The sequence below is a fragment of the Miscanthus floridulus genome, chromosome 11 (assembly GCF_019320115.1).
Source record: "Miscanthus floridulus cultivar M001 chromosome 11, ASM1932011v1, whole genome shotgun sequence".
Classification (NCBI taxonomy): domain Eukaryota; kingdom Viridiplantae; phylum Streptophyta; class Magnoliopsida; order Poales; family Poaceae; genus Miscanthus; species Miscanthus floridulus.
The window spans coordinates 56,178,743-56,191,266 of record NC_089590.1 but is presented as its reverse complement, the minus strand read 5'-3'; the positions used below and the strand labels follow the sequence as shown (position 1 = coordinate 56,191,266).

The window sequence follows — 12,524 nt, the reverse complement described above, 5'->3', positions numbered from 1 at the left end:
CATTCTGAAAACGGATGCCACAACTTTAGCATTGGCTCTATTTTCAATGGAGAGGGATAGAAGCATAATCCTGGTTCATTAATCCATCAGGTTAGAGACCAATTTTTGTAAAGTCTCTTTCTGTGACAGAATATGTAATAGGGTTGCTGATGTTTTAGTCTCTCATGGAGCTTGTGTTTTGGCCCGTGAATATTCTATAATTTTTAATCAAGCTCGTGAGTTTGTAATTAATCTTGTATCTGGATTTGGCTGCACATGTTTGTTAATGGAATCGAGGATTCCGATTAAAAAAAAACAGTTCCATTCCAATCGGTTCCCCATCCGAGAAAGAGTCAGGAGCCATGGCGGCGGCAGTACGCAAGCAAGGTCCAGTACCCACCGCCTCCAGGCGGCCCGTCGCCGCTGGACGGGACCATCTCCGTCACCGCGTCCCTCTTCCCCGCGAGCTCCTCGCCTTCCGTGCCACAGCCGCGGCACGCCGCCGCCGGACGGTCTCGTCTCCATCGTCACCTCCCTCCTCGCCTGGCATCGCCCAGCGTCCTCTCTGCCAGGGCCGCTCCTCCGTGCTGCTGTGCGCCCCTCATCGACTCCTCAACCTGGCATCGCCCAGCGCCCGTGCGGCTCCTGCTTCTCCAGCCAGCGAGACGTCGTCGTCCTGGCCTGGCCCTGAGGCCCTACGGTTCTTCCTCCTCCAGCCAGCGATGCATGTCTCCCTTCAGCTAAATCGTGTTCCGTAAGTGTTCTAACACCTTTTATTTGATAAGTCCTACAGTTCTGTGGATACAACTCCATGCCTATCGACAATTCTTAAGAGGTCAAATAAATGTCATGTAATACTAACAAGCCATGTACTCAGATGGTTTCTGTTCTGAGCCAGAAATCTATCATTAATTATTTAGTGCAACATCATTGCCTACCCTTGCCATCGTCAGGGTGAACTTCACCTTGTACTTTATTTGCAGTGGTCCCAATTCTGTCATTAGGACATGAATTCGAAAAGTTTGTTCACTGGTTAGGGAAGTCATACGATCTGCAATTGTTCTGCTAGTTCCATTGGCGTATTCCTTATTGCCACAATGTGTGTGCTTCATTTCAGGACACGGTAAAATAGGATGTTTTCTACACATAATCTCATATTTTCTACTATGCATGCAAATTTTGAAATCTTAATGAATTTGGCTTGCCTTGGATAACGAATTTGACTATATAACATGCTAGAAACCATGTACAGCAAGCAGATTTACAATGAGCTGTATTTGCGCAGTAGACATGTTCATTGCACTGTTCCATATAGCTGTCCCTTCTCTTTTACTTGTGCAAATAAAGACATGGACAGCATGAGCAGTATATTTGTTTCTGATTCATGCAGCTAGAAGTTTCGGAAAAGTTCAATTGAAAAATATATGCGGAGTGTAAAGTATGGGAGTTTTGCCAAATTAATTCAATAATTCCTTCCATCTAACTCATGGTAACTTCTATTTGTTCTAAAATTGTTCCTGTTATATACAGGACATCTTGTTCTGAAGTGTACTGAGAATACTTATGCAGGCTATACATACAAATACACAATTGTCATGGTTGGTGCCTTTACTTCCTTGTGCTGTAATGAGCTCATTTTTATTTTTATTTTTTGATAATTTGAAACTTGTTTCCCTTTTCTAATAGGTAAAAAAAATTGTCATGGGTGAAGCACTCAAAGATGGACGTTGGAGAAACAGACAGCAGACCTTAAACACAAACGGGGAAAGGATCAGAAGCCTCTGAGGTGTGGGTCTGAGGCCATGATTGAATTTCAAGAAAAAAGGGGATGGTCCGGAGTTCTTCTGTGTTGGAGAGTAATTGACAAAGCTGATGTTTCACCTTTCGGCATCGTCCTTGTGGAGCTGATTACTGGAAGGCTACCACCACATTAGTCATCTCAGTCTTTATGACACATTAGTTGGTTACGTCAGTCCATCAGAAACAAGTTCCTGACGTATAGGACAACTGCTGTTATGAGATCCAGTTTGGAATCTGGTGACTCAGACTGGACTGAGCCTGAGAAGAATGCATCAGCATCGGTTAGGCTGAGCTTTGAAGAAACAATATTTCTTTTGCTTTTGTTCTGAAATTTGTAAGATTTAGTAGTACTGATGGGATAAGCTGTAATATACATATTGTATTTTTTTGTCTGAAATACATATGGCTTGCCCGTTTTCAAATATCCAGTGTGACAGAGCTGTTACAAAATTATTATCGATTATCTAAGTTTCCTAAAAAAATTGAGATGATGGCTGATCTTCATGGTATGGTGGTAGTTCCAAGGAATGGATAAGCTCATTTTTTGTAGGGACTGCTCATGGCTCTGGTTGATGGTAGCAAGAATAAATATTGCTCGTCAGTTGTGTGCTCAAGCTCTGCACGGCGCTTCCTGCTATGTGTTTATCTATTATGTTTTCAGGTTTTCATGTAACTTGGACCTGAAACTTGGGAGGAAATTGTAGACCTGAAACACGGCATGGTGTTATTCTAGTTTTCAGATAAGGAGAATGAGATATGATAAGTGCTGATGCAACACTGTGCTCGGTTTCAACATTCAAAAGAGAAGATAATGATACAATTGAAGTCATCCTTATTGTTGAACACACACGCACACTCCTGCCAAGGACATATTAAGACAACTAAAATATCAAGACCGAATATGATGCATGCTACCCACAAGGCCACAACACGTCGTGCTTATGTATTATGAGTTCTACTGGGAACTTATGGTGTGGACATGTAATTTTAGCTACATGAATATTCTACAATTTCCATAGGTGTATCATCTTGGTTCTGTAATATGAATGAGATGTGTCTGGATGCATCTTACTTTCTGATAAGTGTAGCCATGCATTAATGGAAATTGCCTTGTACACTTGTAAATTGGGTCCAATATATATGTCTATAAGTGTAGCCATGCATTAATGGAAATTGCCTTGTACACTTGTAAATTGGGTCATATGTCTGATCATTATGGATTCATACTAGTGCATAATTACAAATTTACATATACATGCTAATTGAATGCCTGACATCTAATAGACTGCTAAGATAACCTTTTTGAGATAAAGTAAAACTATCCCATCATGTACCATACTAGGTCAACTGGCAAGCTTGACCTTTCATAAAGTGGCACATAAGCAACTAAAGCCATGTCCTTTTCGAGTGCTTCTGTATCACTCTTTTGATGCTTTGTTTGGGCAGTTACGTGAATCATGTAACACAACTTGTTTGCGCGCCTTGCACATGCGTGGAATCCTCCCATTTTTCTTTGTCTTCTTATTCTTGTTTTTTTGCTCTACTTCATCATGATGCCCTTTGATTCTCTTGATTCTACACCTAGAACGTGTATCATTTGGTGGGTGGATGTCGATTTTATCTGGAATGAAGCATCCAAGATATGACTCAAACTCCTCAACCTGGCTTCTTTCTTTAACAGGAACCATGAAATTGAGTTTTTCATGAACTGCAATTAATTCATCCGTTAACAAACGCATAGCAACAGGTGATTGCTTAGCTTGTAGGACAACCATTTCTATTAGGTTGAAAGCCTCTGAAAGCATTTTGTGCATCTCAGGGTCATTTTTGCTACTAGTGTTTTCCTCCAATAACATGCCATCCGCAACATAGTCAAAATAAAAACCTGGGTTTGCAAGGCTCTTTCTACTCAACTGATCAACAAACATTTGAGCATCTGATGACTTTATCAATACTCTCAATGCACCATGGTAATTCTGCGAGTCCCTTTTTAAGAATCCAACATTCTCAAAACCACCAGCACCAACACGAAGATATCTATATGCTTGTGATGTGCTAATGCTTGCTTTATGGCATGTCAACAATGTGTTCTTGGCACTCAATGTGACCTTTCTATTGGACCTTATGAATTGTTGCTTGCTAGGCGTCACGAGTGCATGTGTATGGTCTTCCTCAAACCTTGTCACAATGTATTTATGATCCTCAGTGCACTTGATAACAAGCATAGCCTCACATCCACACCTAGTGTTTCTTATACTTCTTCTGTTTGCAACCGGATTGCATATTCTTCTCATTACGAAATCCTTCTTTTGCACAAAAGAATCGCTTGTACAAGGTCACTCCATCAATGACCTTGTGTTGCCCAACACGAACTGAAAATCCAACATGATGAGCATAGAATTTATAGAACTCCTTGGCTGATTCAACATCTGCAAAGGTCATCCCAATTTTTGGTTTCATGGTTTCATCGCAATCCGGAGTGTATGACGAAGCCTACAAAGTATGCGATATATGTCAAACAACACGTCACAATAGTAGACCTATCTTAAGTAATGGTCACATGACACTTACACAGAATGGGATGCTAAAGGTCTTCTGTGGCGTGGTACATTCTTGAGCCGGAATAACTGGGGCGACTGACTCAGCATCAGAGTGTGCCTGATTAAAATCCAATCGCTTTGCCATGCTCACTTTACCCTCAAGGATCATAGCAGCTACATGCTAGAGGAAGCAAATGGGAGAAAATCACCTAGCAATTTAGCAAAGACCGGCATGAGCAAGCTTTCATTTTATTGTAGAATGCAGTTTTGGCAACGAGGAAACCAAGTAGGACTAAAGGACTAAAAAACGGTAACTCATTGCTGAAACCAAGTAGGACTAAAGGACTAAAAAACGGTAACTCATTGCTGAATGTACATGGGCACGCTGAATTGGAATCGACATTCAGATTTTGGATATAAGAAAGAGAAAGTAAAAAATATCATATAGTAGTATACAGCCTACATTATTACACTCCAGCCTAATCCATTGTAGATCATGAATAAACAAATAGTAGCAGAATTATTGTTTTCTCCTTGCAATACTATTAAACCTGATTTCTACTCAGCAGCTATGCAGAAGCAAATGGGAGAAAATCACTTATCAAGACCATATCATTGTACAGGACAAACATATGACAATGTGTACAGGCCATCTCAACATATGCATAAAAATAATACAATTTACATCTAGCTAAAGTCAACAAACCACCATGATCAAGCTTTCATTTTAGTATAGATTGCAGTTTTGACAGCGACGGAACCAAGTAGGAGCAAAAGACTAAAAAAAGGTAACTCATTGATGGAATGTACATGGGGCATGCTGAACTGGAATCGACGTTCAGACTTGGATATATAATAAAGAGAAGGTGACAAATATCATATAGTATACTGCCTACACTGTATACACTCCAGCCAAATCCGTTGCAGATCATGAATAAACAAATAGTATACACTCCAGCCTAATCCGTGAAGCATGATTTCTACTTGTCGGCTATGCAGTAACATTTACAGCTTAGCAAAGTGTTTAATACATGCACAATGAAAGAGCCGTGATGTTGACCCAAAATCTAGGAATTTCTGATGTGTGCCTTACAAATAAAATTTTCAGACACATGTGCTCGCAAAAACCATCTACATAACAACAAATATGTCAAAGAGATGGGAGAGAAACAAAAACCAGGTAGAAAGAACTGACAACAGAAGCATCAAAAGTTCAGAACACCGGAGGCCGCACAGGCACGCGCGTTCGGAGCCGAGGACCACAACGACACGCTCCAAGTCCCCGTCCCCGTCACCGCGCCAGCGCTGCAAGTCGCCGGACTTCGACGGTGCCGGCAACAACCATCATCCATCACCAAGCCCTCCAAAGGTGCGTGCTAATCAAAGTAATTTCAATAACCAGCCCTTCACTCCTTTGCCCGCTGCTTCCCCGCCCTGGAAGCCGAACGCCACACCTGATGCCGCAGCGCCGTCCACGTCCGCACCACCGAGCGATTCATCTTCAGAGACGCTGACGACCGCTGCGTCTCCATCTTGCCTGACTGAACTGCAGGGTCCTCCCATCACCGACCAAGAAAACGTGACACCGCAACGATCACGCCTCGCTACGGACCGTCGCTTCCGCTGCGGGCGAGTCTACTCCAGGCGGCCATGTGTCCTCCCCCCACATCGGAAGCAGACACAGCCGGCGGGAAGCACCCAGGTGGTTCGCTTCCGCCCTGGGCTCGTCTACTCCAGACGCTACGCCCGCGGAACGCCCACCAACTGCTCGCGCAGTCGACGCATGACAGATGGACTTCACCACCACCAGCAACCGGGCCACACCAGCGCCTGTCACACCGACACCCCGGAGGTACTCGCCGACGCTGGCTAGAGCACAACGCATACTGCAGCGGTGGTGTCACAGTTCCTATTGGGGATCTCACAATCTCTGCCTCAGCCCATTTTGCAGGGTCCAGTGCGCCAGCCCAGCCCGCCGTAGCGACGCAAGAGGCCACCAGTCCCGGCACGCAGGAGCGTGCGCATTGCGGCCAAGATCTGGCCGAGGGGGGACACCCAGGCAAAGGCCAGACAAGTGCTCTTGAAAAGGCGTGGCATCCTCGACGTCCAGGGCCTCAACCATGACGAGGCGATGCTGCGCTACTTCAACCTGTTCAAGGGTCCTCTCGACGACGACACTGTTGAAAGGATCTAACAATGCCTAAAGGGGGGTGAATAGGCGTATCTAAAAATTTACTGCAAATGCTAAGTTCAAATCTGTCAGCCACTGTCGGAAGTCCCGACGTTTGGGTCGGAACTCCCGACGTTGTCAGAAGTTCCGACGCAAACGTCAGCAGTTCCGACGCCTACGTGAACTACAAAAGCAGTGCCAAATTTAACTTTACGGATAAATAAACTTACAACCTCACTTCCTAGTGGTTTGGTGAAGATGTTGGGTCACTCCCTTGACGCCGTAATGCCTCCAAACCGTAGATCGAGTCCAAACCCTAAAATGGAGATTTTGGAGACAAGGAGACAAACACATACAAGTAATCTCAAGCAATCACAACAACAACAGGCACGCGGGACACAAGGATTTATCCCGAGGTTCGGCAACCCCACAAAGAAGCTCCTACGTCCTCGTTGTTGAGGTGACCACTAAGGTCGGAGTCTTTTCCACCTCCTTGCCTCTCTCAAAGCGACCACAAAGGTCACTTGAGCTTTCCACTAAGAAATCGAAGGGTGATACAAACTTCCCAAGGCTCTTCCACAAGATGGAAGCTCTAGGGCAACGCCTAGCCGGCTAGGGGCAAAGCCCCAAGAGTAATAGACGCAAAATCAACCGGCTTGACGAAGAAATCAAGTGCTCAAGCTTTCCAAAGTGATGCTCTCACTTAATCCACTCTCCTTTTACTAAAAAACTAAGGGAATCGAAGATTGGAGCAAAGGGGAAAGGAGAGGGGTGCTTTGGTTGCTTGGGAGCTGTTCAGCACGAAGTGAGTCAACTGTGAAAATGAGTCCGTAACGGTTAGAAGTGAAGAGAGGAGTATTTATACTCCAAGTGAAAATCCAACCGTTCAGATCTACGTCGGGAGTCCCAACGCAGATCCCGGGACTTCCGACGTTGGCATGAAATACTGTTCCCAATGGGTCAGAAGTCCACGGGTGAAAGTCAGTGTCGGAACTCCCGACGAACGTCGAGACTTCCGACGTGCACAGTTAATCAAACAGCCAGCACTACTGAGGCCGGGACTCCCGGCTTGGGTCAGGTCAGTGTCGGAACTCCCGGCGAACGTCGGGACTTTCGACGGTCAGAACTCCCGACGAACGTCGGGACTTCCGACGTGCACAGACAGCGAGCAGTCAGAAGCACAGGTGCCGGGACCCCTGGCTTAGGTCGGGACTTCCGACACCGAAAGTCACAGAAAATTATTCTATGTGCTCGTGAAGTGCTAGAGTGACACACTTTTGATTTTATTTAAATGCTTGAGCACTCTATCTTCCTCAGACCAACTAAACTTGCATCCCTCTTTATAGTGCGGTGGATCCTAAACTCAAAAACAAAATTAAAACCTTTGGAGATCGTTTTGAATTCATCCGCCTTTACAACTTCAAGAATTGAGGGATACCATTTCATCTTTATCAACTCTTTGAATCTTTCATGGGACTAATAGCTGCAACATATCTCATTAAGATCACATTAGTCCCTAATTTGGATGTCATCAATACACCAAAACCCACATAGGGGGCAAATGCACTTTCAATCTCCCCCTTTTTGGTAATTGATGACAACCAACTTAGGCTTTTATAGGAAGGAAAGAATTTAAAGCTTTTTGAACCCCAAAATTTATGGAGAGCTCCCCCTTGATGTATGCATGAATTTGAATTTCAATTGGACTCATGTATACATGCTTTGCATACACCAAGACAAAAGCTCCCCCTAAATTTTGTAATCCGTGGGGTGCAACAAGTGTGTGTGAACAAGTATATAGACGTGAAAAGAGATGCAATATGACATGTTATTTCACACAACAAGTAAATATGATGGCCAAGATTTCAAAGTAGAAACTTGAAGCAATGCATGGCCATACAAAAACATTCATCATGACAAGTAGAGATAAGCACAAGCAAATAAGATAGATTAAAACATTACTTATCCTACAATCATCCATCACACATATAAATAGATAGTTGTCCATCACACGGTTGCCACCACACGACAAAGTTCATACACGCTAAAGGTTTTAAAGTTTCAAAACATAAAGACCAACTAACTTATTACAATAAATCAAAGCCTAACACTCCCCCTTTGTCAACAAGTGCCAAAAGGGGTAGGCCGCATGAGAAACCAACTACTCATCATCGGAGACATCATCATCGCCTTGGTCACTTTCGTCACTGAAAGCATCTAGGCCCCTAGTTGGATTTCGGTGATTAATGTCAATACAAGATTACTATGACTAACGTGTGTTTTGCAGAGGCAATTAAGTTAGGTCATGGTAATGGAGATCGATTGGGCAATCGAGGTTGTCATGCCCCTACGATGGAAATCGTTTCGGTTTTCAGAGGATGGACGACAAGGTTAAGGATAACTAGTTCTAAGTGTCGATTGGAGTTGGAGAGACACTTAGAGTAGTTTAGGACTTTGTTTTTTCCTTTGGCCGTACTATGAAGGGGGGTATGAACGAGTAGCTTGACCTAGTTGAGTCTAGTGAGTTAGGTGTGGTGCACACTTGTTAAAACTAGCTCTAGGTAGCTCCTATGAATGCCTAAGATCCTTTGGAGCAAACTTCATTCACATATGTTCGAAAGTTGAAAGTGAATGGAGGGTCAAACACTGACCGGACGCTGGCTCCGGTGCGACCGGACGCTGGCCGCAGGGTCCGGTCAGTTCGTTTGACTGAGGTGGTTAAGTCTGTTGTGACCGGACGCTGGAGGGTCGTGTGACCGGACGCTGAGAGCTAGCGTCCGGTCGACTCCAGTAAGGGTCCAGACTTGGAAAAGTGTGACCGGACGCGTCCGGTCAGTGCGACCGGACCCTGAGGGTTCAGCGTCCGGTCGACTCTAGTAAGGGTCTAGACTTGGAAAAGTGTGACCGGACGCGTCCGGTCAGTGCGACCGGACCCTGAGGGTTCAGCGTCCGGTCGAGTCCAGTAAGGTTCCAGTAAGGGTTTTATGCGACCGGACGCGTCCGGTCAGTGCTGACCGGACCCTGCCAGCGTCCGGTCGACTCTTTAAATACTGGTTCGCGGGTAGAACTGACCGGAGCGTCCGGTCATCACGACCGGAGCGTCCGGTCACCCCGCAGAAGCTCATAACGGATAGTTTTTCAGGCTGCCTTATAAATAGAAGCTCCACTCGTGAGTGGAGTTACTTTTGCTCATTCCAACAGCTGAGAAACACGTTTGTGAGTGCCAAGAAGAGCAAGGTCCTAGTGAGGTGTTTGTGATTTGAGAATCCAAGAGAGTAGCCTCACTAGCAAATCAAGAGTAGCAAAGTGTGCATCCATCGTCTCATTAGGCTTCGCGTGGTCAAGTGAGAGTTCGTGCTTGTTACTCTTGGTGATCGCCATCACCTAGACGGCTTGGTGGTGATTGGGAGTTTGGTGTTCACCCGGCGGAGCTTGTGGGTGACCCAACTCAAGTTGTGAGCGGCTTTGGGTGATTCGCCGCGACGGAGTGTCGAAGAATCAACCCGTAAAGAGCACTTGATCCTTGCGCGGATCAAGGGGGAGCTACACCCTTGCGCGGGTGCTCCAACGAGGACTAGTGGAGAGTGGCGACTCTTCGATACCTCGGCAAAACATCGCCGCGTTCTTTTCTCTCCCTATTTACCTTGAGCACTTACTTTGAGTATTTACTTTGAGCAATTCAATACTTGTTTTACATCCATAGAATTGCTTGCTAGAGTAAGGTTGAAATATAGGTTGTGAGTTCGTTGTGCATTAGTTTGATAGAAACACTTTTCTAGGCACAAGGGGTTAATTGGGCTATCCGTAGGATTTGTTATTGCAAGAGAATTTCGAATTAGCCCAATTCACCCCCCCTCTTGGGCATCTTGATCCTTTCAATTGGTATCGGAGCCTCGTGCTCACGTTTTTAAGCTTAATCGCTTAGAGCAAGATGTCTCACGGGGATGGACCTCCTCCTATCTTTGAGGGAGATGATTTTCCATATTGGAAAATCCGCATGGAGGCATACTTAGAAGCTCTAGATATTGGAATTCTTAGAGCCGCCTCCCAAGGGTTCCCCGCACCTAGGAATGCCGCACAACTTCAAGGCGATGAAGTAAATTATGAAAAATGGAATGCAAAGGCTCGCAACACCATTTTTAGAGGCCTTTGCAAAGAGGTGTTCAATCGTGTAAGGAACCACAAAGACGCCCATGCACTATGGTCGGACGTTTGTGCGCTCCATGAGGGAACCAAGAGTGAGCGTGAGGAACGCTATCATCTTGTGATTAAAAAGCTAAATTCTTTTGAGATGTTTCCCAAAGAAAGTGCTAATGAGATGTATTCTCGATTAAATGTTCTTGTAGAGGAAGTCAATGGGCTTGGACTTACTCAAATGTCACCATCCGACGTTGTGAGAAGAATCTTGAGTGTCCTCCCCATTGACAAATATGGGCACATTGTGACCGTGCTACATCAAGGTGATCTTTCCGCCGCTACACCGACACAAATCTTGGGAAAGATCAATGCTCATGAGATGTACATGCACATCACACCACAAGATGGCTCATCCTCTACAAAGAAGAAAGAGAAGGACTTAGCATTCAAAGCTAGTCAAGACAAGGGCAAAGCAAGACTTGAGTATGAGAGCTCAAGTGATGAAGATGATGAAGAAAGCCTTGCCCTCATGGTGAAGAAGACCACCAAGATGCTAAAAAGGCTAAATAAGAGTGGCATCAAGTTTGATGGCAAGAAAAAGAAGTTCTTCACAAGCTCAAGAAGAAAGCCAATCTCCGAGATGGATTGCTACAATTGTGGCGAACTTGGCCATCTAGCTCATCAATGCACAAAGCCCAAGAAAGACAAGTTCAAGAACAAGGGCAAGAAAGATGATTCAAGTGATGAAGATGAAAAGAAGAAGAACAAGCCATACAAGAAGAGAGATGGCAAAAAGAGGGACTTCTACAAGAAGAAGAAGAGTGGCAAGGCCTACATTGTCGGTGATTGGCTCACGGACATTGATTCATCAAGTGGATCATCCAATGATGAGAGTGACGATGAAAAGGTGGCCGCCATTGCTATTGATCTTGCATCTTCACCACCACCATCGCCATCATCCTCTACACACCTATGCCTTATGGCCAAAGGTGAACGCAAGGTAACTAAGAGTGATGATAGTAGTGATGATGAACATGCTAGTGATGATGATAGTGATAGCGATGATGATGACTCACCTACATATGATGATCTTGTCAAAATACTAAGAAAATATACAAAGATCATTAGAAAGAGTAGAGCTACAAATGAAAAACTTGATGCTAAAAATGATTCACTCTTAGCTAAGTGTGATACATTAGAAAAGACTAATGATGAGCTCAAAGAAACAAATGATTCCATATCATCCAAACTTAAGGAGCTCAAATCTTCTAAGAAAGAGCTTAAAGATAAAAATGATAAACTTGAGTGGGTGCACAATGAGCTTATCACTAGTCACAATAAGCTAAAAGATGAATATACAACTCTAAAGATCAATTATGATACTCTTATTATTGCACAAGAATTCTTACCAAATGAGCCACATGATGCTACTAACCATGTTGTTAAGATTGATATAGCTACCTCATGTGATGATTTAATTGATGAAAGCATTGAGCATGGATCTAGTAGCAAGGGCAAGCAAGTGGTTGAGTGCAATGACTATGATGAGTTTGTCAAGCTCAAGAGTGAAAATGAGAAGCTCATGAAAGATCTTGAAGAGATGAAAAGTCACAACACCATTGTGCTAGAAACTCTTGATCATGACAAAGAGGTGATCCTTGAGAATGAGAAGCTAAAAGAAGAAATCAAGAAACTCAAGGAGGAGAAGAACAATGATATTCTCAAGGAAGAGAATAAGAAGCTCAAGATGGAGAAAGAGCATCTCAAGGTGGGATTGAGCAAGTTTGCTAGAGGCAAGCATCTCCAAAGTGAGCTACTCATGAATACCGTCATGAAGATGGATAGAAGTGGCATTGGATATATGGCAAGTGTAGAGAAGAAGAAGGCTCAAGCTCAAC

General features: G+C 44.3%; 1 long non-coding RNA gene across 1 annotated transcript; it reads left to right on the top strand.

Annotated features, from left to right (window-relative positions):
- Nucleotides 1–293: 293 nt before the first annotated feature.
- Nucleotides 294–2,137, top strand: LOC136494923 (uncharacterized). The gene is made up of 3 exons (XR_010768748.1): nucleotides 294–733; nucleotides 1,510–1,577; nucleotides 1,666–2,137. It is a non-coding gene; the product is annotated as an uncharacterized lncRNA (long non-coding RNA).
- The last annotated feature ends 10,387 nt before the right edge of the window (nucleotides 2,138–12,524 follow it).